Source organism: Labrus mixtus, chromosome 20 (assembly GCF_963584025.1).
Source record: "Labrus mixtus chromosome 20, fLabMix1.1, whole genome shotgun sequence".
Lineage (NCBI taxonomy): Eukaryota > Metazoa > Chordata > Actinopteri > Labriformes > Labridae > Labrus > Labrus mixtus.
In genome coordinates this window covers 12,218,556-12,242,030 of record NC_083631.1, presented here as the reverse complement: position 1 = coordinate 12,242,030, position 23,475 = coordinate 12,218,556, and positions in this window count along the sequence as shown.

Genomic DNA, 23,475 nt, shown 5'->3' with positions numbered 1-23,475 from the left:
CATCTCACTGTTCATTTTTTTTCACCAGCTAGGTGTCACTTCTACCTGTGTTCTGTGTGCTGCGGAGCATAAAGAGAAGAGCGAAAAATAACCCAAAAATATGCCATGAGATCTGGGAGAATCAACCAAAAACACTACATTTATGGGATGGATGGTGAAAGATTGAACTGAATTCGATATAAAGCTACATAAAGCCGAGTGGAGCCACTTCTCTGAAGGGTCATCACTAACAGTGATCCTTTGATACACAAGTATGCTATTCTGTAGTTTAACCTTGTTTGTAGTATAAACTGAATCACAGATTTGGTAGGCAGTATCACCTGATGGGAACTGTAGGATCCAGCTTCTTCTTTTTTTTCCTCCGTCCTTTTAAAAATCAGTCTTTTTATAAGTCCTTATGCGGATTGAAATGGCTATTTCAGATATTCTTTAAGGTCAAACCTCACACCTAGATTACCCAGAATGCTAGTTTTGCTGAGTGCTGAGTTGGCTCCAAGACAGCCTGACAATATACGAGACAATGAAACATCAAACCAAACAATGAAGTCCTGCTAATAGCTCCTGAATTCTCAAATGTTCATAACCCACTAAATACAATATTGGTAAATCAAGGACACACAAACGGCACCAAATTCATGAGCTTAAAGTCATTAAAAGCAGCATTTAGAGTTAAAAGGGTTAGTTTAAAGGCTAATCTGCAAGTGTGTATTTGTAACATAGCCTACCTAAGAAGATAATGAAGACACATGTCAGGGGTCAGGAGGTTAAATTTTGGATTTGAATATAATGTGAAACCAGTAGTTGTTTATTCTTGGAGACACATGTGTCTATAAGCTGTCATGTTCATAAAAAGCTGCTATTCATTTAAAAATATTATACAGTGCAATTGCTGACAGATAAAAAGTTATTCCTTCTCGTTTACTTAGAGAGTTCACATTTGACATGGTTTTGAACTTGATGGGAAGAGATGCACAAATTTATAGATAGATAGATAGACAGATAGATAGATAGATAGATAGATAGATAGATAGATACCTGGCTGAAGCAGGTAATTGTTTAAAAAAACCTTTACTGTTTCTCATGAGCAAACCAGATGTTTGCATTTTTAAAGACTGGCTGCCTCTGCCTGAAATACCTGCACAATTGAGGGGTTTGCAGACGTTATGATTGTTATTGGCTCTAAATAATAGAAGCCCTTTTTAAAACGGCTGCAGTTTCTCCCCCCCCGGTCCAAATAAAGGTTTATAAGTGGGATGCTCCGGTCCCCCCCCCCCCCCCCTCGCAGAAGGCTGTGTGCAGCGCCGGCCAGGCTGCAGGTGAGCTGTAATTAAGCAGAAAGCAGACATTATGAAGCAGAAGAGCTGCAGGGAGACCCAGAGGAGCAGCTTTCTGCCATCTGATCCACCAGCAGCAGACACGTTGCACAGTCTGGAGCTGGCCAAGCAAGCCTCTAATTCACTCCTCCTCTCTCTCTCTCTCTCTCACTCTCTCTCTCTCTCTCTCACTCACACACAAACACACACACACACACACACACACACACACACACACACACACACTCAAACACACACTCAAACACACACAGACTCACTCACACACAGACACTGCAGATACCTCCACATTATCCATGTGTCTGCCTGTTCCCTTTTTTTTTTTTTTTTTACAGGGAAGAGGATGGAATGCAATCCGTCTTTCAGGAAGAAAGGGAGGCAAAAAAATCAGAAGAAAGGGAGGAAAGCGCCACCTCATCATTCCCTGGTTCGACCTCCAGCTCTGATCAGAACTTCAACGTCACAAAGCAACCCCCCTCCTACACACACAGACACACTCCAATTTAGTGTCTGATGAAAAAAGAAAACACGTTTACCTAATTTCAGAATCACATCACGGAGACTTTACCCTATTGTCTACGACTATTCAAATGTATTGTATGTATGGTGTTTAACCTGCAGTCTACTAACTCTGAGTCCTGTCAGTCAGTCTTACTGTGTGCATCATACTGACTTTGGTTCAAACGTGAGGTCTTAAGGTGTACCTAAATAGGGAACTATTTACCCAGCCACAAAGACTTAAAACATACATCTAATACAGTAAATTCTTACAGTACTTGTAAGAAATAATTTTGGAAAACTTGCTTCTAAAGATGCTAGTGTCCTGCAAAACACCAGTTCAAATTCAAACAGAACCCCCTCTAAAATATTCTGTAGATTGTAATACTTTCTTAAGCCCTAACCTTACCCTGATGGAAAAAAGTTAAATTTAACGATTGGGAATGGAACAGATGATTGTATGAATGAATGGATGAATGAATGAATGAATGAATCAATCAATCAATCAATATTTGCATAGCGCCAATTCATAACAAATTTTATCTCGAGGCGCTTTACAAAAAGAGTATATGGGATAATATCCAGCAAGGATTTCTCATTTTGATGCCTTGCTTAAGGGCACCTCGGCAGTGCTCATTAAGTGAAATGGCTCTTGCTACCAAACCAATTTCCAGACATGGTCCACACTGGGACTTGAACAGGCGGCAATCGGTTTCCTGACCCAAATCTACCTCATATCTTGTTCTTAAATGCAGCGTGTGATGGTGAATGTTCTAAATGTGATCTTTGGATTGTTATTATGTTGCCCAAACTGCAACTGCCGGTCTGATTTTAAAAAGTAAATACCATTTTTTTGTTCTTTACTGTTTGGAATGAAACTGCTGTGATGAAGTTTAGGCGGCTATAAAACATGACTTCAAAATAGAAGGTATGTAGTGCATGCAGGTCACAACAGTAATAACAGACATGAGTACAAATGAATGCTGTTTTTAACATTTTTCTTAGAGCAAATTTGGTTCAAGCTGCAGAGCAGTAAAGCCAAGAAAGTTTTTGTTTTGCTTCTCTGTAGTTTGGTTCATATTTGTTGTTTGCGTGGGGATAATGATTGAGCCCTTAATCATTCCGTTAAACATTTAGATTTTAATTAAAGAGTACAGCATAATATACATTTGCATGTAAGCACTATAAATGTACATAAAGGGTTTGATTCCTAAAAAGTTTGAAATTGCACTCGTTGCATGCAAAGAGCACCAAGCTGTGAATTCATTGTCTGGGTAGGACTTTCAAGAGGTTTATCTTTAGCATGTTGCAAGGTCACATCAGGTCTTACAAGCAGAACAGCTTGTTTGACAAACTATACACACACACACATCTGGAGAGCCACAGTGCATATAAGTATAATCTAATTAAAGCACTTTGCAAAGCTGTGTGGCAATAAAGTCTGAGTGGACAGTGGAGAAAGGAATTCAACTCTGTAATTACAAACGTTTCTCCAGCAGAACACAATTAGGCAAAAAAAGTGATCTCATTACTATCAAGGACCAGAGTACGATGATGTTTTTGCTTACTGTAATTTTGCAAGGATAAACTTAGGATGGATCTAAAGCAGATATGAAGATGAATTATACACATTTCTTCACGCTCCTTATCTGCATAATACACATGCGTTGACAAGAGGGAAATAAAATGAAGTACTCAATCTGAATGAAGGAGTCTGTGTCCACTAATATGTTCTCATTTATGCAACGTCTATTTTCTATACAAACCCAATGTAGTGTAGTGTTTCCACTGCCAGCATCCTCAATGTAAAAACAGTGTCAGCTGTTTTTTTTATCACTACGCTCACTGTGCTCTCAGCTCTTATAGTTTTTTATTGGAACTTCCTTTAATAAAAGCAATGAATAAGCATACAGAGCAATTTAAAACAGACCTGATCAACACTACCAAGGGAAGCAGAAGTGCAGCGAGACAACTTTCATGACCTTGCAACAGTATATTGCTAAAAAAAAAAAAACCCTGACATGCATTAGTGGAGAGATGTCTCAGTGGGGCGGCTATACACTGCTACGCAGGGAGCGCGACAGAACTATAAGGGGGTCTGTGTCTTGCTCAAGGGTACCTCGGCAGTACTCAGGAAGTGTCCCTGGCACCTCTCCAGCTACCACACCAGCTTCAGCTTGAGCTGATGACCCTTCAGTTTCCAACCCGTCCCAACAGACTTACACACTCCATCAGGGATTCTCATATTAACTAGCTGAAATGCAGTCCATTGTTTTATTGGGTACATTGACTGTTTGAGAGGATTAAACACAAATGGTCCGTCACAAAGAATCAAACAAGGGGAAGCTTGAAATCACTTTCTGTCTAAATGTATTATGATCAGGTTTCAAAAAGAGGACAGTACACCAATACACTGCATGGAGGCGATACCTACTCTATGAGAAGAAAATAATGTACATGTGCAATACTAAGCATCTTGGCAGGAGAGGTTTTTTTTAAATGAATTATTTAAGTAATTTGCATTTGATAGTTGTGAAATGTGAAAGAAAGGTAACAGAGACATATCACACAAAAAAATCCATCTCCCTGAATAATGAAAAAAAATCATGCACAGGTTAAGCTAACACAATGTGAGGAAGGAGATGGAACTGTTGGCTTGTGTCAGTGAAATGAAGAAGAGACAAATTCTTTTTCATGGAAAATATTTGACAAAGAGCTTGAGGAAGCAGCAGCATATTTTAAAGTCTTCACAGCCTCAAGCACTGATATAACACATCTTACTCAGAAATACAGAGTATAAGTAATCCAACATAGGACATATCACAAATGTTATAATTAAGGAAAAGACAACATGGAAATTTGAATGAAAAAAAATGTTTTTTTCTGACTTAGCTTTACACACCTCAAATTGCAGCAGAGAGACACATTTAGAGGTTTTGATTACTAACAAAAAAGGCATTGATTGTGACATTTTAAAGAGTTGACCTGGTTGTTAAAACAGTAAAGTTATTGATATTAGAAAATGATGACAAATGTGTTCAGAATAAGTGGTGTAGGTGTTTTTCCCCCCAGGCCTTGTTAACTATGGCACATATTTCACTGCTTTGAACTATCTCTGCTTTCCTTTATTTAAGTTCTGACTCTTTTGGTGATGTCACAGGTACATTTGAATACATTTGATCATTTCAAACCATTCCCCAAACCATTCATCATTAGTCCTTTACTCACACAATGTCTGCAGACATTTGACCTCATTCACCAACCATTCTATGCAAGAAATGTTTTCTCAAAACCCACATGCAATTTTTGGTCTAAACTGCAAATGTTTCAATTTAGAATAAAAGTTGAATCAACTTTAGAATAGTTGCAAAGTCAATTCTGTACAAGTTCGCTTAGAAAGTGAAGGCCGCCAAATTGGAGTTTGGAGTTCACATGTGAAGCTGACTTGAGTGTACAAAGCAGGGGAGTAAAAGGAAGCTACAAGTGTTAAGAGGCTGTGAAATCTGTTTCACTTGTACCTGCTACACATTTCACATCTAAATGTCAACTTGCTCAGACAACACACACCCACCCACACACGCATGTTCACACGCACACATGCACACATGCACACATGCATTATCCTCTGCAGAGTCTTTGCATAAGTTTTCAACTCAGTTTGGAAGGAACAAAGATGTAACTGCTGAAACTGTAAGGTTCCATGCAAACTTCTTTGAAAGTGTTTCCCCTTTAGGCCTCATATTATACAATCAGTCACTACTGGTACTTCTGTTTCTGTTTATGTTGTTGCCATAACTGGTGACAGACAGATAGGTGGCTATACAGATGACTGTGTCTAATCATGTTTAACAGTATATTTAATCTAAATGTATATTATAAAATTCATGCCTTGGACAGCTTTTCAAAAAAGACAAATGAACTATAGAGACTAGAACCTTTCTTTTTTATTATAATTTTGTGCATTTTTGAATTACTTTATTCCTTTGCAGTAAATTTGGTTTCTTTTTGAAAGTTTATTTTCTATTTTTTGTTGCTTAATTTTTCTCTTATATTTATTTATTTATTGTATCTTATTTGATTGTTTTCTACATTTTGCCATTTCATTTTCTTTGGACATTTTTTGATATTGAATCTCATTTTTAGTTGTTTCGAGTAATTTCTATCATTCAATCGACTTTATACAAGAAATATGACCGATCACTTGTCTAATTTTCAAGAGAAGAGATCTGAGAACTATAAATCATGTCTAAAGCAAACTATGTTAGTCAACAGTTTCTCACTCCACCATCTGAACACGAGACCCTGTCTGAGAATTCCACAAATGCCAAACTTTTGGGAAATGACGGGTTCTTGTGGCAGAGTGAAGACTAATAACAGTGATAGTGCCAATAGTCATAATAATAACACTCAGGACGGAATAATTTAAAGGGGCAACACGACCATCTGAGAGCGTCTACAGGTTTACGAGGGAGCGTTGTATAAGTTTGTAAAGTGCTGTTGAAGAGCCTTTTGAGGAGAATCATGACCTTTTCATGGAAGCTGCTTTGGGACAAATCTCAATAACTGCAAAAAAAAAATTGTTTACTTCAATTTCCTGTAATAGAATCAAAATATGGGGAGTAACTTTATATCTGTATTAACCACTAAGCATTTTGTTATCATGAAGCGCTGACCTGGAATAACTATTCACTTGGGCTATTTGAATGCATTTTAAATATTTTATTCCGGATCTCTTGTTTGAAAATTTGTGGCTTTAATTTTGTTTTATTCTTCTGTGAAGCCCTTTGAATTACCTCACTTTATGGGGCTTGCCAATGTTTTTTAAATTTTTCATTATCGTGCACCACCTTCGTCAAATTAATGGGCCGCTGTGGCTCTCTGAACCAGAAGTTTGGGGGTTCGATCTCCAGCTCCTGCAGCATCATGTCCGATGTGTCCTTGGGCAAGACCTTTAAACCCAAGTTGCTCTGGCTGCTTCTTCAGTAGCATATGAACAGGATTAGTTACTTCTGATGGCCACTTTAGCAACCTCTGCTATCATTGTGTGAATGGGTAGGTGTCACATACCGTGTCGATATACAAGAGTCCGCCCTTCATTACACACATTTCTGTACCTCTATTTGATTAAAGATACTTGTATTGTTTTTATTTCTGGAGCTTGTATAGACCTTAAGCTGAAATTGAAGCACCCTTGGCTAGAAAACAGTCCAAGTTGAGAGCTTTAATTCATCTTTATAGACATATATGTGTATGCAAGTGCAACTGGTCCAACTGTAAATAGTGGCAGCTACATGTACCGAAAATAGGATCTTTGCTGGAAGTCCTTAATCGCTAACAAATATGTTCTTCATATAATGCTTGTAGCTGATATATTATTATTGCTTTTAATGCCTATTTGTGCTGTCCAAAAGTAGCCAAGAATATATTTATATATATGTTGCTTGAGATCTTCTTCAAAGTATTTCTGTCGAATTAGCATTTTTCACACAAACACAAAACCTTAAGTGATGGGCAGCTGTCAGTCCAGGTGTGCTTTTTGGTTTATGTTTTGCATCTTTCAGCAAAGGCAGGTGAGACGTGGGCTTGGGAGGGAAGGTGGTGAGGTGGATGGAGGGTCCTAAACCTTCATCTTGTGTTCCCCCCAGCTGTTTCCCCCCCTCCGGGAGCAGAGTTCCTCCTCATTTTACTTCCCAACTGTGTCGTTAAAAAACAAACAGATTGTGTGGAGGAGAGGAGGCGGTTGAGAAGAATGTGGAAAGGAGGGATGACAGCAGGATGCAGAGAGGAGGGCTTGAGGAGGAGCAGAGATAAATCACAGATACAGATGGAGATGTTTGAAGAGGAGACAGCTAGCCGTACACAGTAAGAAGCATTACCTGAATGTTTTAAACTCCTCCTCCAATCCAATTGGCTGGATGAAATACCCTTTTGTGTACATCTACACATGAGCACATTCGCTCTTCTTTTATTATACTATGACAGCGTGAATTGACAATAAAAAAGACACTCAGAGCATATATGTTTAAGAGTTGCATGCCTGAAAAGCTAAATGTACCCCGCACTCCCTACAAGTCACAAAACAACACAATTAACACTCTAAAATAAGATCTACTTGGCCCTTGTCCTGAGAGAAAGTTGAACTGGCATGTCCCTCGTTGAAACGTTTAAAATTCCTCCCAAGTTTTTTTTATCCCTCAACTTAGGATCTAAGGCTTAATGTAGCACAAGGCTTCGGTATATGTGCATGAGAGGCTGTGGCTAAGTAGTAGAGATGGTTGCCTCAAACCGAAGGTCGGGGGGTTTGATCCCCAGGCGGTTTGAAGACACACTTCAAAGTTTCCTTGGGCAAAACACTGAACCCCAAATGACTCCTGCAATACATGTATGAATGGGATGAGTTAATAATGAATCTGCTATCAGTGTGTGAATGTGAACACTTGAATTCCATCAAGTCCATTTTACCATGTGTGTGTGTGTGCGTTCAGGTGGGTACATGAAAAGGGCATTGGCTTGATTTCATTTCTGATTTGTGTTTGGAGAAAAAAACCTGAAATGTGACTAAATGTGTTATGAGTTTGTCAAATGAGTTTAGCAAAACAAAGGACTTGTAGAGCTGGTTCTTGACTAGACAGAGAAAGGAGCAAAATCAGGACATTTTCAACAATAAAAAATAAAATCATAAAATGCTTTTCTTTGAGATCCCGTGCCTTCTTGTCTTTCTTATGACAGTACTTTCAGAAATCAGTCATTCAGAAATGTTGTTCTTTTTTTTACAATGGCCTACAAATTGTCCTCAATACAGCCGCAAAACTAAGAACTCAGTTTTTGCTAAACTGTCAAATGACAAAAAAAAAAAAATGTCCTTCACATTGTGAGTTCTGGTCGGGATTTTGGGTCAAGCATAATAAACCAACAGCAGATATTAGGGCAGGGGCAGGACGGTAAAAAACAAGATTAAAGTGTATGAACAGACAGTGATGAAGAGTAAATGAGATGAAGGAGTGAGGAGGAGGATGATGATGTGGGAGGATGGCAAGAGAAGATGGTAGATGAATAGAAAGAAACTTGATTTAGAGAAGCCAAAGAGGGAAGAAAAAGGAAATCCAAAGCGACATGGAGAGAAAGAAAAGGGCGTGTGTGTCCTTGGTCAGAAGGCAGTGTATTGACCAAACAGACTGAAATAGAAGCACTCATTACTCCCTGTACTGCTGTAACTTTTCACTGACTCTGACTGCATGACTTTCGGACTGTCTGGTTGATGTCTGTCACTCTGCAAATAAGTCTAACCCCCAAATATATAAACACTTAACACTCACTTTTATCGTGATTCACAGCTTTCTCAAGGAGTCTGCAGGCTGAGGCACTTATTTATCCAGAGGTGGAATAAAGTTTGTGGGCACGATGACAGATTAAGAGCAACCGTTACATTCCTCCAGCATTATTGTGAATAACGCCTATCCTTCATAAAATCAAAAACCTGAGTTAACAAAAAATTCACCCATTGTACAGTGTGTGCTGATCAAGACATGAGCTAATCAGACTTATGTAGTATTTTTGAACCAGGCTAATTTCCAGTTACTTTGACTGGGTGTGTATGTGACTTCCTGTGCTTCTGAAGCCAGCCTCAAGCGGACACCCAACAAACAACTTCTTTTTTTCAACACCAGAGATTGCCGCTTAATTCAAAGTCACAACTCTAAGTCCTAACAAAAGGGAATGCACCACTAACAAAGTTACTTGCAGCCTGTTGCGCCAAAGACATACCTGCTGAATTCAACATACAGTAGGTCCTGACAAGGAAAATAGCCAATCATGGTTTCGAATTTTGTGGCCAAGAGTGGACAATCAGGTTCAGGTTATCCCTGACCACCCCCTGGATTCACCCCTGCTGCAGAGGCTGTTGCCACTGGTGACAGCAAATACATCTTATTCATATGAATTACTAGGATTATTACAGGAAGTTATTACAGCTAGTGTTCCGAGTGCTGGTACATGACTCCAGTACTAAGAGATTCAACCTAGAACAGCTACTAAGTGGATGTTACAGTGATTGCTCTAGCTCAATGCTTTATATATTTTAGTTATTTCATGTAGTAGCTTCTCTACGGTGGCTGGGAGGTGTCAGGCGAATGCATTTACAAAAACCCTTTTCAAACTCCACAACACCAAACGCAAACAAGCCGTAACACTACTCAGCCAACTTCTATTGCTGGGTGGAAAAAGGAATGGACAGACTGCTGATGTGTGTTAGCCACTCCTATCTCAAGGTCCAATTCATAAAAGGTTTTACTCAACTGGTTAGCCTTGCGAACATGCCCATAGAGTGTTGCAGCAGAGTGCATTTTTCCCTTGTTATGTTTATGAATGTAATTATTCTTGTGTCAAAGTACAAATTGTGGCTCTGGTCCAAGAAATAAAAAGGCAGGACAAAGGCAGTTAAATCAAGAGGTGATAATCTCCTTTGAAATATCTGCTAATGAGCGAGCCTGCTGTTACGATGCCTTTGCCTGGATATAATAACTCCTGCTTTGATCACCCAAAAGTGATGACTATGACTATGAACTCTGCACGTGGCTATGAGGCCTTTCTTTTTTCACTTGGCTTTTTTTTTTGTTGCAACAAGGAACATGATAACGACATACGTGTAAGCTAAGCATATGCACTAAACTTAAGGACCAGCAAGACACAGAAACTCAATGCAGACAAAACTGAATTTAAAAAACTGAAGTTATGTTATGTTATGTTAGCTGTTATTGATGGCATCATTCTTTCATCCAGCACCACTTTAAATACTTTCAGAGTTCTATTTGAACTCACACATGAAAGACATTTCAAGGACAGCATTTTTTCCAACCTCACAGAATTCCAAATATCAGGCACATCCTCTCTCAGAACCAAAATTTTTAAATCATGCAGAAAAACTAGTCCTTACATTTCTCCCTTCTAGGTTGGATTAATGTTATACCTGATTGTCAGGTTACTTTAATAAGTCTAAAATGCTGCAGCGTGTGTACTGACTATAACTCGTAAAAGATGATCATTGTTCTAGCTTCTCTGCGCTGGCTTCTTTTAAAATCTAGAATTGAATCTAAAATCCTTCTTCTCACCTACATACCGTAGCTCTTAATGGTCAAGCACCATCATCTCCAAGAGCTCCAAGAGCTCAGACCCTTTCATGGTTATTGGTAATATTAGTCACAATAATTTGATTAGTAAAATTGAATCCCTTTTTCAGGTCTGTAATATCCATATGTAGGACTCCCTGCTTGTGTGTCTGTCTCTCAATCTGTCTGTGTGTCTGCCGGTCTGTCTGTGTTCACCTCTTCCATTCTGTCTCGCCCTTTATCCCACTCCCTCACTTAAGCTGGTCATAGCAGATGGATGTTCACCAATGAGTCTGGTTCTTTTTGGGATTCAGAAAGATTTTTTTTTTTTTATTTTTTTATTTCACTCTTGCCCATTGAAGGATAAAGTTAGGTCTGTCAATAATGTTACAAAGGTAGCAGTTTAACCCTGCGCTTTATTAGTACATTGACATTTCAGTCAAAATGTCTGGACAACAGATTGAATGGCTTGGCATTTCATTAAGTGCAGATATGTGTGTCCCCTGCAGGATCAATTGTAATATGGGTTCTTATTTGTCCAATAAGCCTACTTTGAATTATGGCCAAAACAGAACTTTTCATTCTTGTGATTAATAAAATAATGGCATAGTCATTTGGCTTCAATTTGAATCAAAATTGCTGTTTTTAATCTAACATGGCCATTGTGTACTTATAAAAGATGATGATCATAACCTTTGATAGCTTCTTTGAGATCTTGTTATTGAACGGCTCATCAGGTGTGAGGCTGAGTACAGAGAGTATGCATTCCAGTCTTTCATGAATTAGAATAGAAAAGAGGTCTGCATGCTACCCTAATGAGTTTTTTTTTTAGGAATATGTGTTATAGCAATCAATGAAATTGTCTGTAATCACATATAAATTATGTCAGAGTTTAACATAATCACAGTACCCAGTGCTCGCAGTTATCATAGTGGAAACACCCAGTAAGGCCACTTTAAAAAGAAAACTACTTTGTAACATTAATGAACTTAAGTGAATGACTATTGAATGATTGTTTGTCATATGTTTTGGTGTAATGTTATGTTGCTTGACACTTTAGTTTATGTGAACATGTGCATAGTGATACTCTTTAACACACATTGTGTGTATGTTATTTTTGTCATATTTTATGTACATTTCTTATATTGTATTTTAAGCATGTTTGTTGTTTGTGGACCATATGAAGAGTACTGCATCTTTGGCAGCATTTAAATAAAGGAATACAGGATTTGAGGGCTGCTGGAGCAAAGGTTGACTGTACACGTCACCTGACCAAAAAAAAACATCAGTTTGTCGGCTGTTTGGTCTTCAATTCAGGAGGCCTATGTCTAACTGTATTTCACTGTATCTGACTGTATATGTTTGTTTGAGAAGAGAATGAAACTTCAGTTGTGAAATTAACTCAATTCAGCATCACTGTATCTCTTAATTTTTTCAAATTAAATGTGATGGAACACAAATCAGTTTCAGGGTAAAGTTTATTTGAGCTAACTTCACTAAACTGTACAGTAGCAGCCCCTTTGATGTTGCTCTGCTGTCGACTCTGCACTTCCTCTCAGGTTGTAAAACAAGAATACACAGCTGTCTGTCATCACACACAGCAAGACAGCAGTGTACATGTATGCTTTGAGAGAGAGAGAGAGAGAGAGAGAAAGAGGGAGGATGAAAAGGTAAGCCTACCTGCTGCTTTCTCATTAGTGTCTTTGGGAGCCTCCAAAATAGTTAAACATGCGTGTGTGTGTGTTTATGTGTGTTGTGTGTGTGTGTTTGTATGTGTGTGCGTGTGTGTGTGTGTGTGTGTGTGTGTGTGTGTGTGTGTGTGTAAATTGGCTCTTTTTGAACGGAAGCTATGAGTGTTTGAAGTTTACGCTACTGGCAAAGAGGGACGTTTAGGGTTTTATGCAGAGTATGTGTGTGAGTCCATATGCATCTGTGTTGAGGGGCCTTCTCCTAATAATCATTTACTGCAAGTGTGTGTGTGTGTGTGTGTGTGTGTGTGTGTGTGTGTGTGTGTGTGTGTTTGTGTGTGTGGAACGAGAGGTTTCCACCTAATAATCATGTGTTCACATGAGTGTGTGAGTGTGTGCGCCTTCAGAGCTCTACAGGAACTGACCACCTGCTAATTGGCTGTTTCTGGGGCTGCTGTATATCCCCAATGAGGTTGCAATGCTGGAAATAATAATAATAAAACAATGCTAGGTTAACAAAAAAACAAGGTATAGAGACAGACTCTGATTGCAAAGAATCCAGAATACCAACATGTTTTTTCACAATTTGGTTTATACAAAGTAAAAAATAAAGGATTTTGTTACCTTTGGGCATTGTCTACCTATTTCCAGTCTTAATGCTATGCTAAGACAGGCTAACCCGCTGCTAGCTTGATGTGTCGCTGCATGTAGCATAAAGACATTCTCATCTAGCTGAAAAGGTTTTACCCAAATTTGTGAAATTATTCAAAAATATAAAAACAGGAAGGCATTATGCGCCTATGCAGTCGATACCCCAAATACAGACACAGTATTAAAGCCTTCCACAGGTCCTAAACCTATAGTCCAAAACATTTTCTTTTGGGTGGATTACACTCATGCTAATAGCTGTTTCTTTCCAAAATCCAATTTCATACGCCAGGATTTTCCTTCACGGTTACAACAATGTGTAACAACTTTCCTGAAATAAAGATCTCCCATACCAACAGATGTAATGATTGTATTTTAATAGAACCCAGCTGAGGCTCTCTACCTATGTAATCACGTCTCTCTCCCCCCATGTGTCTGTTTGTGTCCATGTGAATGCTGCGTTTGGGTCGGCCATCCTCATACTTAGACTGCGATGTGTCTCGTCACACGCATGCCTGGGAGTTACATTTGAAGGATTACAGACGAGTGACAGACATCAAAAATGCTCTAGAGAGACTTCAAATTGCCCTTAAGGATGTAATAAGTTAATTCAGTGGGCGTGGGTGTAAAGTGCAGGCCTGTGGGCTAGACTAACTACACTCGACTGCCACCTGTTATTAAAACAACCCCTGGCATTACAACTGAGATAGAGAGGGAGAAAGAAATAGAGCCACTTGGAATTAGTTTTATATCAAGGAAAATTATGAAGGAATTTCCAAGGTGGAGAGAGAGAGAGAAAGAGAGAGACAGAGAGTGGGAGAGAGAGAGAGAGAGAGAGCGAGTCAACGTTGGGATGAAGTTCATCTTGGTCCACAGTCTCCTCTCTCCCTCTCCCTCTCTCTTCGCCAAAAACAGATAATTGAAGGCTCGCTCTGGTTTGGGAAGCAAAACGGAGGACGGACATAGAACTAGACGAAGGGATCGGGAGCGAAAAGGGGAAAGAGAGAGAGAGAGAGAAAGCAAGGGAAGCCACGTCCACATGTATGACTCACTCTTCCTTCCTCCCCCTTTTCTGTAACTCTTCCTCGACGTCCCTCTCCCAACCTTTCTTTCTTTTCCCCTTTTTTTCTCTGTCAATGAGGTCAAACTGTACTCGTAGCTGCAGAGATCCACCCAGAAAATCTTTCTTCTGCAGCATTTACTCACCATACTGTAGTAAAATGTACCTGAATGCAAGGACACATAAGAAACACACTGATTCCCTTTGTACACACAGACACAATCACACACAATCACACACACACACACACACACACGCACACATACATTCAGTCTGTTTTTGAAGTGCTCTCCAAGGTAAACTCAGACAGACTCAAGGAGGTTGTCTGGCATTTAAATATATGTGTGTGTGTGTGTGTGTGTGTGTGTGTGTGTGTGTGTGTGTGTGTGTGTGTGTGTTTGTGGCAAGTGCTCCATGATACTTTGGCAACCACAAGAAAAATAATTAAAAACCGACTGAGAACTTAAGAAGCCAACAAAGTGTATATCACATTAAGGTTTAGTCTGAGCTTTAAATGCTCTTCCGAAAAAGGAAAAATCTGAAGATATGCCACAGTTTAACGCATGTACCACTAACAAGCTATGCAGTATTGTATCACGAGTCTGACATTAAGAAGAGTGATGAATCAAAGCAAAAAGACAATGGGACTCAAATCCCGTTTTTAAGTGAAAATATATTCATTTTAAGTTGTTGTCGAAGTCACTCTCTGTCATCTATGACCAAACACAAAGAGCTGCACAACCTGTTACTTTGCGGATATGTTTTTTTTTAACTAGATAAACATATATAACAATGCAGTACCCAATTAACTATTAATGGTGCATTTGAAAAAATGCTATAAATGTGTGTGACTTTTGCATGAAGAAAATGAAATAAAATTAAAAAGACAGATGCAGCTGCAGAAGACCCAGCTTAGCGAGCAATACACTGCAAGAAAGGAGTCCATGCATGCCTTTTTTGCAGACATGGGTCCTCACCCACATGTATACTAAAGCTAAATTGCTGAACATAGCATGTTAGCATTGTCTGCTACACATACAGTCTTACATTCCAAATAACATTAAAGAGGCTCTTCACATGAAAACAACAAGAATAAAAAAAAAACCCTTAACACTTCAAGGTGGTGATTACTTAAATATGTTCTTTGTGAGATTAGCTCAAAGCACCACTGGGCCTATAGGTGCAGCCTCACACACATGCTACATACTTGTTTTATTATCACCCACGTGTGAAAAGACACCTGGACTAAGTTTGAAATTTGGAAAAAAGATATAAATCAATTTCTCTGTCTGTCTTGTGCAGTTTAGCTACAGAGCTGCTTGTTGAGGGATGCTGTAGCATTAGCATCCCAAAAAGCAAACCACACACACACAGATGTCAGTGTCTTCCTCACAGGCTTGACATCAGCAAAGAGAGACCCTGCGGTCAAAGAGCAACATCCACTCCTATGTAGCCAATCACACAGCTTGGTAATGAGGGAATCATCCTAATGCATTTTACTTGTGTACAGTAAAGGAGATGAAGTGAAATGCAATGAAGAAGGAGTCTTGAATAAGGGATGGGCTGGATCAAATAGAAGAGGGGAGGAGGCCAGCTGAGAGTGAACAAATGGAAAAGCAGACCAAGGAGTGACTCAGTACAGCCAGAGAGAACGAGAGAGAGAGAGAGAGAGGAATGTTTAACACACTTAATGTCTCTCTGTTGTACTTACTTTCCCAGTTTCCCAACATGCAAAGAATATCAGACCCATCCCCCCTCTCCTCACACACACACACACACACACACACACACACACACACACACGGGGCAGACACGCTGAGGATGGAAACTATGAGCACTGCGCTGCTGCCAGACAGCAGAGAGAGAGAAATGATCAACAGAAGGAAAATATCCAGTGATTCTCTGACTCAAGCTACTCTATTCTGTCCTGGTTAATTCTGTCTAACAAAGGAAATGATGTAGAACTGCAGAGTTAACGGAGAGCAATTTGAATATGTTTAATTTTTAGTGATATTTGATGAGATGGTTGTGGTTATTTGACTTATTATAGAGTCTCTGGGACGAGCTAGATTTTAGCAACATTTTCAGCAACTTGTAAAGAGATTTAAATGAGGAAAAAGGTCATATTATAGGGTATTCCATATTTACAGCAAGTAAACAATAGGGGAATATGTTGACGTGAAGGAATATTGCTTAGCATAAAAAAATAAGCAGTTAGCCTTGAATTATTGATCAGAAAGAAGATAAGGCAAAATGTCTTTTGTCCACTATATCAACCTCCGAAAAAACCTATAGTGCGATACTTTTATCCTCTTTTGACTTGTAAGTGAGCATTTGTTGAGTCGGTAGTAAGATTTTGTTACTTTTGGAAGCCATGTGGTTTTCCCCCCTGAAGTTTCTATGCGAAGCTAACATGGCGCTAACTTTAACAGATGTGAGATTGATCGTTTCATCTATATCTTTTCCAAAAATAAAACAAGTGTTTTTCTCCAAAAGGTCAATAACTGCTCTTCACAGATTTTGGTGAATTATAAAATATCCCCTGTGTAATTATAAAAAATAATTTACCAAACATGCACAGCCACATTGAAATATAACATGAACTCAACAAAAAATTGTAGTAAACGCTATAGCTTATAAATACAACATTCAATCTGAGCCCCTACTCTTGGGCTTACTGACCCCAGAAGCGCACAACTACTGCGGGGTTAGCGAGTTTAATGTTTTCTGCCTGTACCTACGGTGCAAGCAACCGCATGCTAGCACAAGCTAACCACCAGTGTTTGGCACCACCTGCCTGTCCAACAGAGGCCAACTCCGCGTCATGCCAACCAAAGCCGCTAAGTCCACGTCATATTCGCTGGTTATATGTAAATATTTTAGGAAAAAGCTACTGACTTTATATGTATGTAGTAATACTTTTTCTTTTGTATAACTCTCTGTATGACTGTAGCTTGTATGTAAACATACCTGGCTAGATTCCCACCACACGTCAAGACAAACACTGTGCCTGTGTACGCAAAACACCCCCACCCCAGGGCAGACATCCAAACAGGCAGAGCAGGAGTATGATAATGATACGGTGGTGTTAATTGCCATAAAATACGAGTATGCAATCAGTGTCTCTTCTTTCAAAGATTAGCTTGAGTCTGAGGATGTCAGACAGCTTTGAACGTGATGCTATCCAGGAACAAACACAGACCAACACTCACCCACAAATTCTGAACAGTACAACAGTCATCTGTCATTGGCACTGAGATTTATTGTGAATTGCTTCTATATGATAGCGTGATAGCGACTATACTTTGATGTCTGACACTGCTCACCACTGTCTTTATGGTGATTTAAAACCTTTGAGTTTGTGTTAAGATCACTTAACCTCAGTGACCTGTTGGCGGGTTATGCTAGGCCATGATGAAATGTTGTGTATTAAGAGTCAGATGACTGTCAGACAGAAAAGAATCAGCTCATTTGGCCCTGTAGGTTTGACTCCCACCCTTGGCCCTTTACCAAAATTCATCCCCACTTTCTCATCTCTGTTTCCTACTCCATCCACTGTCCTGTCCTGAGGCCAGGTTGCCCTAATTTTTAGCAGTTATTTTTTACTGTACAGGCAACAGTCATCTAGATTACATTCAAATTGAAGAAAATAATCTGGTTTGAGGATGAAGGGACAAGATCTTAGGTTATGAGGAATTTCCGGAGGTGTCTGGAGGTGGCTTGGGCCCCCTTCAAATCTTACTTTACACAATACAAATCAGAAATCCTAAACAATGATTAGCAATTTGCCTTGTAAGAGGCAAGACTTACAATATGATGTAAAATGTTGCAACAGGCTGCAATAGCTTTGTTTGCCTTTGAAAGTAACACATTTTTGTTAGTTGTTTATGATACTATACACTTTTAATGTCCCCTTGGGGAAATGTATCAGCTATCCATTCTATAGTGGATACAGAAAGGGTAAAAAACCCTTTGTAAATTTGTATATGTGTACACACCAATTTAATGCCACCCCTGCATTAGTCAGGGCCCCGGTCTAACCACCCCAGTCAAAGCATTCTGGATGTGCCCCTGCTTAAGTTATAACAAACAGTTTTACAATGACCCAAATGCATTCAGGGATTTGTGTCATCACTGGACATAAGAGTTCCTGCTGCTTGAGTGAGAGTGTAAATATGAGTATAACAACAAAAGCGTTTTTCAATCTCTCAACTTGTGCATGGCTTAAAGTGATGGGGCTAGTACCAGATGACCCACTGCTGTGTCTCTACACAGCTCACCACAGCACTGCCACACTGCCACACACATGACCAGTTATGGTTTCAATTGTTTCTCCATAACTCCGTCCCCTCTGAATGCATCACTGTTTTCATTATTATTAAACTCTGTATGTGTTTGACAGAGAAACACATCAAATGTGTGTGTTTGTATTTGTGCGTGTGTCTTAATGACGTGTCATAACCTCCTGCCGTCCCTCCATTTCCTGTGTAGTAAATCCACAGCCTCCAGCCTCCTGTCACACCTGTGTGAGTCTGTGTTTACGTGTGTGTGTGTGTGTGTGTGTGTGTGTGTTTACGATCGTTTGTGTATTTTTGTGGGTCTTCACCTCATGGTGCGCTTAGGCGCCATTTGCAAGCATTAAAAATGGCAGTCCTGCTGTGTGCTGACTGGAGAGGTGATGTTAAATTTGTCGTTCAGCTGATTAAGCCAGGCAAACCAAGTAGCAGACTTAAAAACAGCAGCGTAGTAACATTTTGGAGTACAGGGTTTCACCTGGCCACCAAACAGAGCATCTTAGCTTTTCAACATTCAATCATCTTCAGGAGCATTCACTCTTAAAAACGGTATTTTGTGATATGATTATTTGTATGAAAGGTTACAGTCATAATCTTAGCCATTTGTAGTCGTCTTTTAAGCAGCCTTGCTAACTGTGCTGACGTCGGTTTTAATATTACTGTGTGATTGGAGCCATTAGTAAAGCCTCCTGAATAAGTCGGTTTATTTTCTCTCGAGTGAAAGTCTTCTGTTACATTTTGACAGGCAGCCGGAGAAGAAGGAACAGGTTGAATCCTTCTGAACAGCATTAAGATCCAGTGGAAAAAGAAACAGCAAGAGGGAGAAATACAGCATACATACTGACACAGTCATTCCCTACGTGGCTGGATGAGTTGTATCATCACTTTAAAGAAAGCATGACAAGCCGAGTGGGAGTGGATAGTGCTACACCATCCCCTACTTTCAGATCAAATAACTCCTCCATGCTCATAGGCTGGTCTTCAGAGGCTCAGTTTTCTAGCTCTGCTGCCCGCCGCACTTCTGCTTAATATCGTTTTCTTCCCCCTGGCTGCTGGCCAAACCCACAAAGCCCTGGAAAAGGAAGAGACACGACACAGCAGGCACTGTAACATTTATCTATGCCACTTCTGCGGTTACAAACTAAGTGTACCTGCACCAACAAACAGAAGTTGGAGATAAGATACAATCTTATCCTGTTCAATGAGTAAATGCCATTCAAATAATGAGATAACAGATTGTACAGATTACAGACTGTAATATGATCTAACCAAACATGTGTTTGGATTCTAGTGTTTACCTTCCTCTTGTGAGTGTGTGATCATCTCCTAATATTCTTTAGATAAGGACTTCTTTTGTTAAATGTAAAATGTTGTATTTTATAAAAGATAGTTTGGTTTAGTTTTAGTTTTGTTTCATGGGGCTTTCGTTTTTTAATTGTACGGGATTATTCTGAGGGTCGAGACCCAAAAGGGATAGAAAAAGCCAGTGCAATAAAAACTCAAAACGCCATTAGAAATGTATTCATTCTGACTTTCCCCAGCGCCGCTATAATTGGAAACACTGATGCAGGACGTCACAACCTCACAAAATAAACGACATATTCAAGAAATTATTTGAAAAGGCTGAAAAATGGTTGCAGTTATTTATCAAATTTTTTGAAAATAGTTTTTTTTTCATTCACATGTTTTTGTCAATCAAATTTTCATTATTTCATTAGTTTACATTTAGGATTTTAATTTTGATTTAAATACATGAGAAAATTATCTGATGAAGAAATACAAACACTTCACCACTTTCCCTGAGTGTATTCACTTTCTTATTTAACTAACTCTCTTAGGCCTGTTCAGTGAAACACAACATTTTTTTTTTTTTTGAAAGATTTAATTTGTAGTACATTTGGTAAAGCTCAGCCTGGGTTGCTAAGGTAACAACGAGCAGATATAAAAAAAAACTGACGTGTAAATCCGCCTCTGCTTCTGTCCCTGAGAAGAGAAAGGCATGATGGGAAATCTTGGAGAAATCCAGCATGAACGGTCCTGGCTAGAAAGCCTGAAGGGGAAAGAGATGTTACGTCTGTGTTCACAAACTTCCTTATGGAGCATGCTGAGAGACATCACTGCTTATGCGCTAGAAGATGTCAAAGGTCAGGGGTGGTAAAGTGTTGGTGGGCGGAGGGGAGGGGGGGGCAGTGGCTCAGATTGACACAGTAAAAGGTTTACCAGCTGCCTCAGCTCTAGGCTTAGGATACCTTCATTAATTCTTTGTCATTTGTTTTATCACCCCTGAAGTACTAGATGGGTGGGGCTTTATGACCTAAGGTGGCTCACATGGCGTCAAGTGAGCTGTACAGTTTTCAAACATTTTTCATACTTTCATACTTGGGGTTAAGCTGACTACAACCACAATTTTGGACTTTACTTTAACAAATATGTTAAAAGATTTGTGTTCGGACCCTGCACTCTATCTGTCCAGGGCAGTGCAACATAAATCCTGCCTCCTGTTGGTTCCAACATGTGTTTTCCCCATCACTCCTGATTCCTGCACATCATTGGCTAAGAGGTCGGCGGCCCCACCAGCCTGGGAAAACACACAGTAAAGATGAAAGTCAAGGTGTGGATCCTGCTTAACAGTGTCATGCTAAACATTGCACCTCCTTTGCACTAAACTGACAAAAAAAATACAGACAGTATATAAGAACTTCATTTCCCAGAAGTCCTTATCTGCTGCAGACACAGAGATTACTGCAACTTTTCAAAGATGTTAACAGAAATAATTAAAATCAAAATGTTCATCCCAAAATGTACATGCTGTTCAATGTTAACTGATGTTTCCCCACCTGAAATTTAAACTACGAGAAAAAGCATGATAAGCATATCATAACATTTTAAAATTTGATATTAGGCTGAACACATATAATAAGTAACTGGTGCATTACGCATATTTTCTGATGTTGAATTCAGTACAAGAAAACCGTCTTATCTGCTTCTGATTCATGTTTTCACCAAAGATGTTTGAACTTTTCCTGCTTCAAGTTTTCAGACTGAGTCACTATGAGGACATGAGGACCTTAAGGGAGCCTTCCAGACTGCTCTGCCTGTACCACTCTTATGATGAAGCCTTTTTTTCATTCCTTTCTTTCTGCATGTTAATGCTTGCTATACAATTTTCCTTCACCGGCTCTTCTACTTTTCTATGCCCTTAACTCTCTCATCACCACATCAGAACAACCAGTCACTGCATGGACAGAGGAACCAGGATCGACTTGAGCCTGTATTGTGTTCTTCTAGTCTTCTAAATACTCAAAGCACTTTTACACCGCAGATCAAATCTACCCATTTAAACCCATTCACACACTGATGGTAGAGGCTGCCATTAAAAGTGTCCATAACTAATCCCATTTATACACATTCATACGTCGCTGACAAGTTAGTGGGAGCAGCTTGGGGTTAAGTGTCTTGCCTAAGGACACATCAGGCACATGTGGCTGCAGGAGCTGGGGATTGAGCCCCCAACCTTCTGTTTGAGAGAAGGCAGACTCTTCCACTGAGCCACAGTCGCTTCCTTTCAATAATAAGCCTTTAGTTCCTTCGTACTGACGCTCTGTGCACCCTTACCACCTCCCAAACATCACTCGTCTTCACAGAATCATCAGCCATCATTCTCCACCCATCCAGCCTCAGCAAGTCATCAGACTCCACCCCCCCCCCCCCCCCCCCAGTGCCTGGGCTCCATGGGGGAATTGATACTGTTGCCGCTCAGAACAGTCATTCTCTGGATACAGAAACCATCAAAAAGTCCAAGCGCCAAAGACCTTTCTGTAAATACACATTCCCATGTTGTCTAGTGTAATGATTGTGAATTGTAACATATTTTCTTTATTTACTTGTCTTTTCCAGATTGAACTAACAGGTTGTCGCATAGAAAGAGCTCCAACATGTGATCAGAACACACCCGCATGCCATCTGTATAAGATAAACTAGCCCCTCTCTGCTCTGATAATTATAAACTATAAAGGGGTCTGTGTGATCATGATGTCTGTGGAAGTGGGAGCTGCTGTTGATACTCCACGTATGAACAATCCTGCAATATGAATTTGCACATTCACATCCCCAAATATGACATCCAAACCTATTCATTGGTCTCCAAATAATGTGTTATCTTTAGTATTGTAATTACAGTAGTGGCTCAGATGTATGGTTGCCATGTTTTTTTTCTTCCGTTGGGGTTGGGAGATCGGCTTTTAATTCTGCATGTGTTCCACAGTACATGTGTCACTGTGCCTTTGAAATAATGTTAAGGGTTTACTCTGTGTTTTTAATTATGACATGTCAGCCTCAAGTCCTTGTGATATTTGCATTCAAAGGAAATTCCCCTCCATGCTTCTTCATTTCAGTAGTTTCTTCTTGCTCGCAGCCTCACATCAAAAAAAGAACTCATCGACTCTCACTCTGTTTCATTACCTCCCTTGACCTCTGCCTTGAGTGTATGAGAAGAAGATAGAGAGAGAGAGAGAGAGAGGCAGACTCCTCATCCTCGACGTGGCAGGGTGACGTTGCAAAACCAAAAGACTAATCCACGGTCTGGCTGACAGACAGCAGCTACAGAGAGAGAGAGAGAGAGAGAGAGAGAGAGAGAGAAAGAGAGAGAGAGAGAGAATAAAAGAGAGAGTGGGAGGAGAAAAGGGTGGCAATTTTTTTTCTTCTTCAGAGTTTATTTACAGACGGAGGCATTCATACCAATAAAGTTTTTTCAATAAACTATAGAAAAAGAAAAAAAGGCGGTGATGCCTTGTGATCCCCCTTTCAGTTTAGTTTAGTTGCATGCGTGTGAGGGAAAAGAAAAGAGACGGA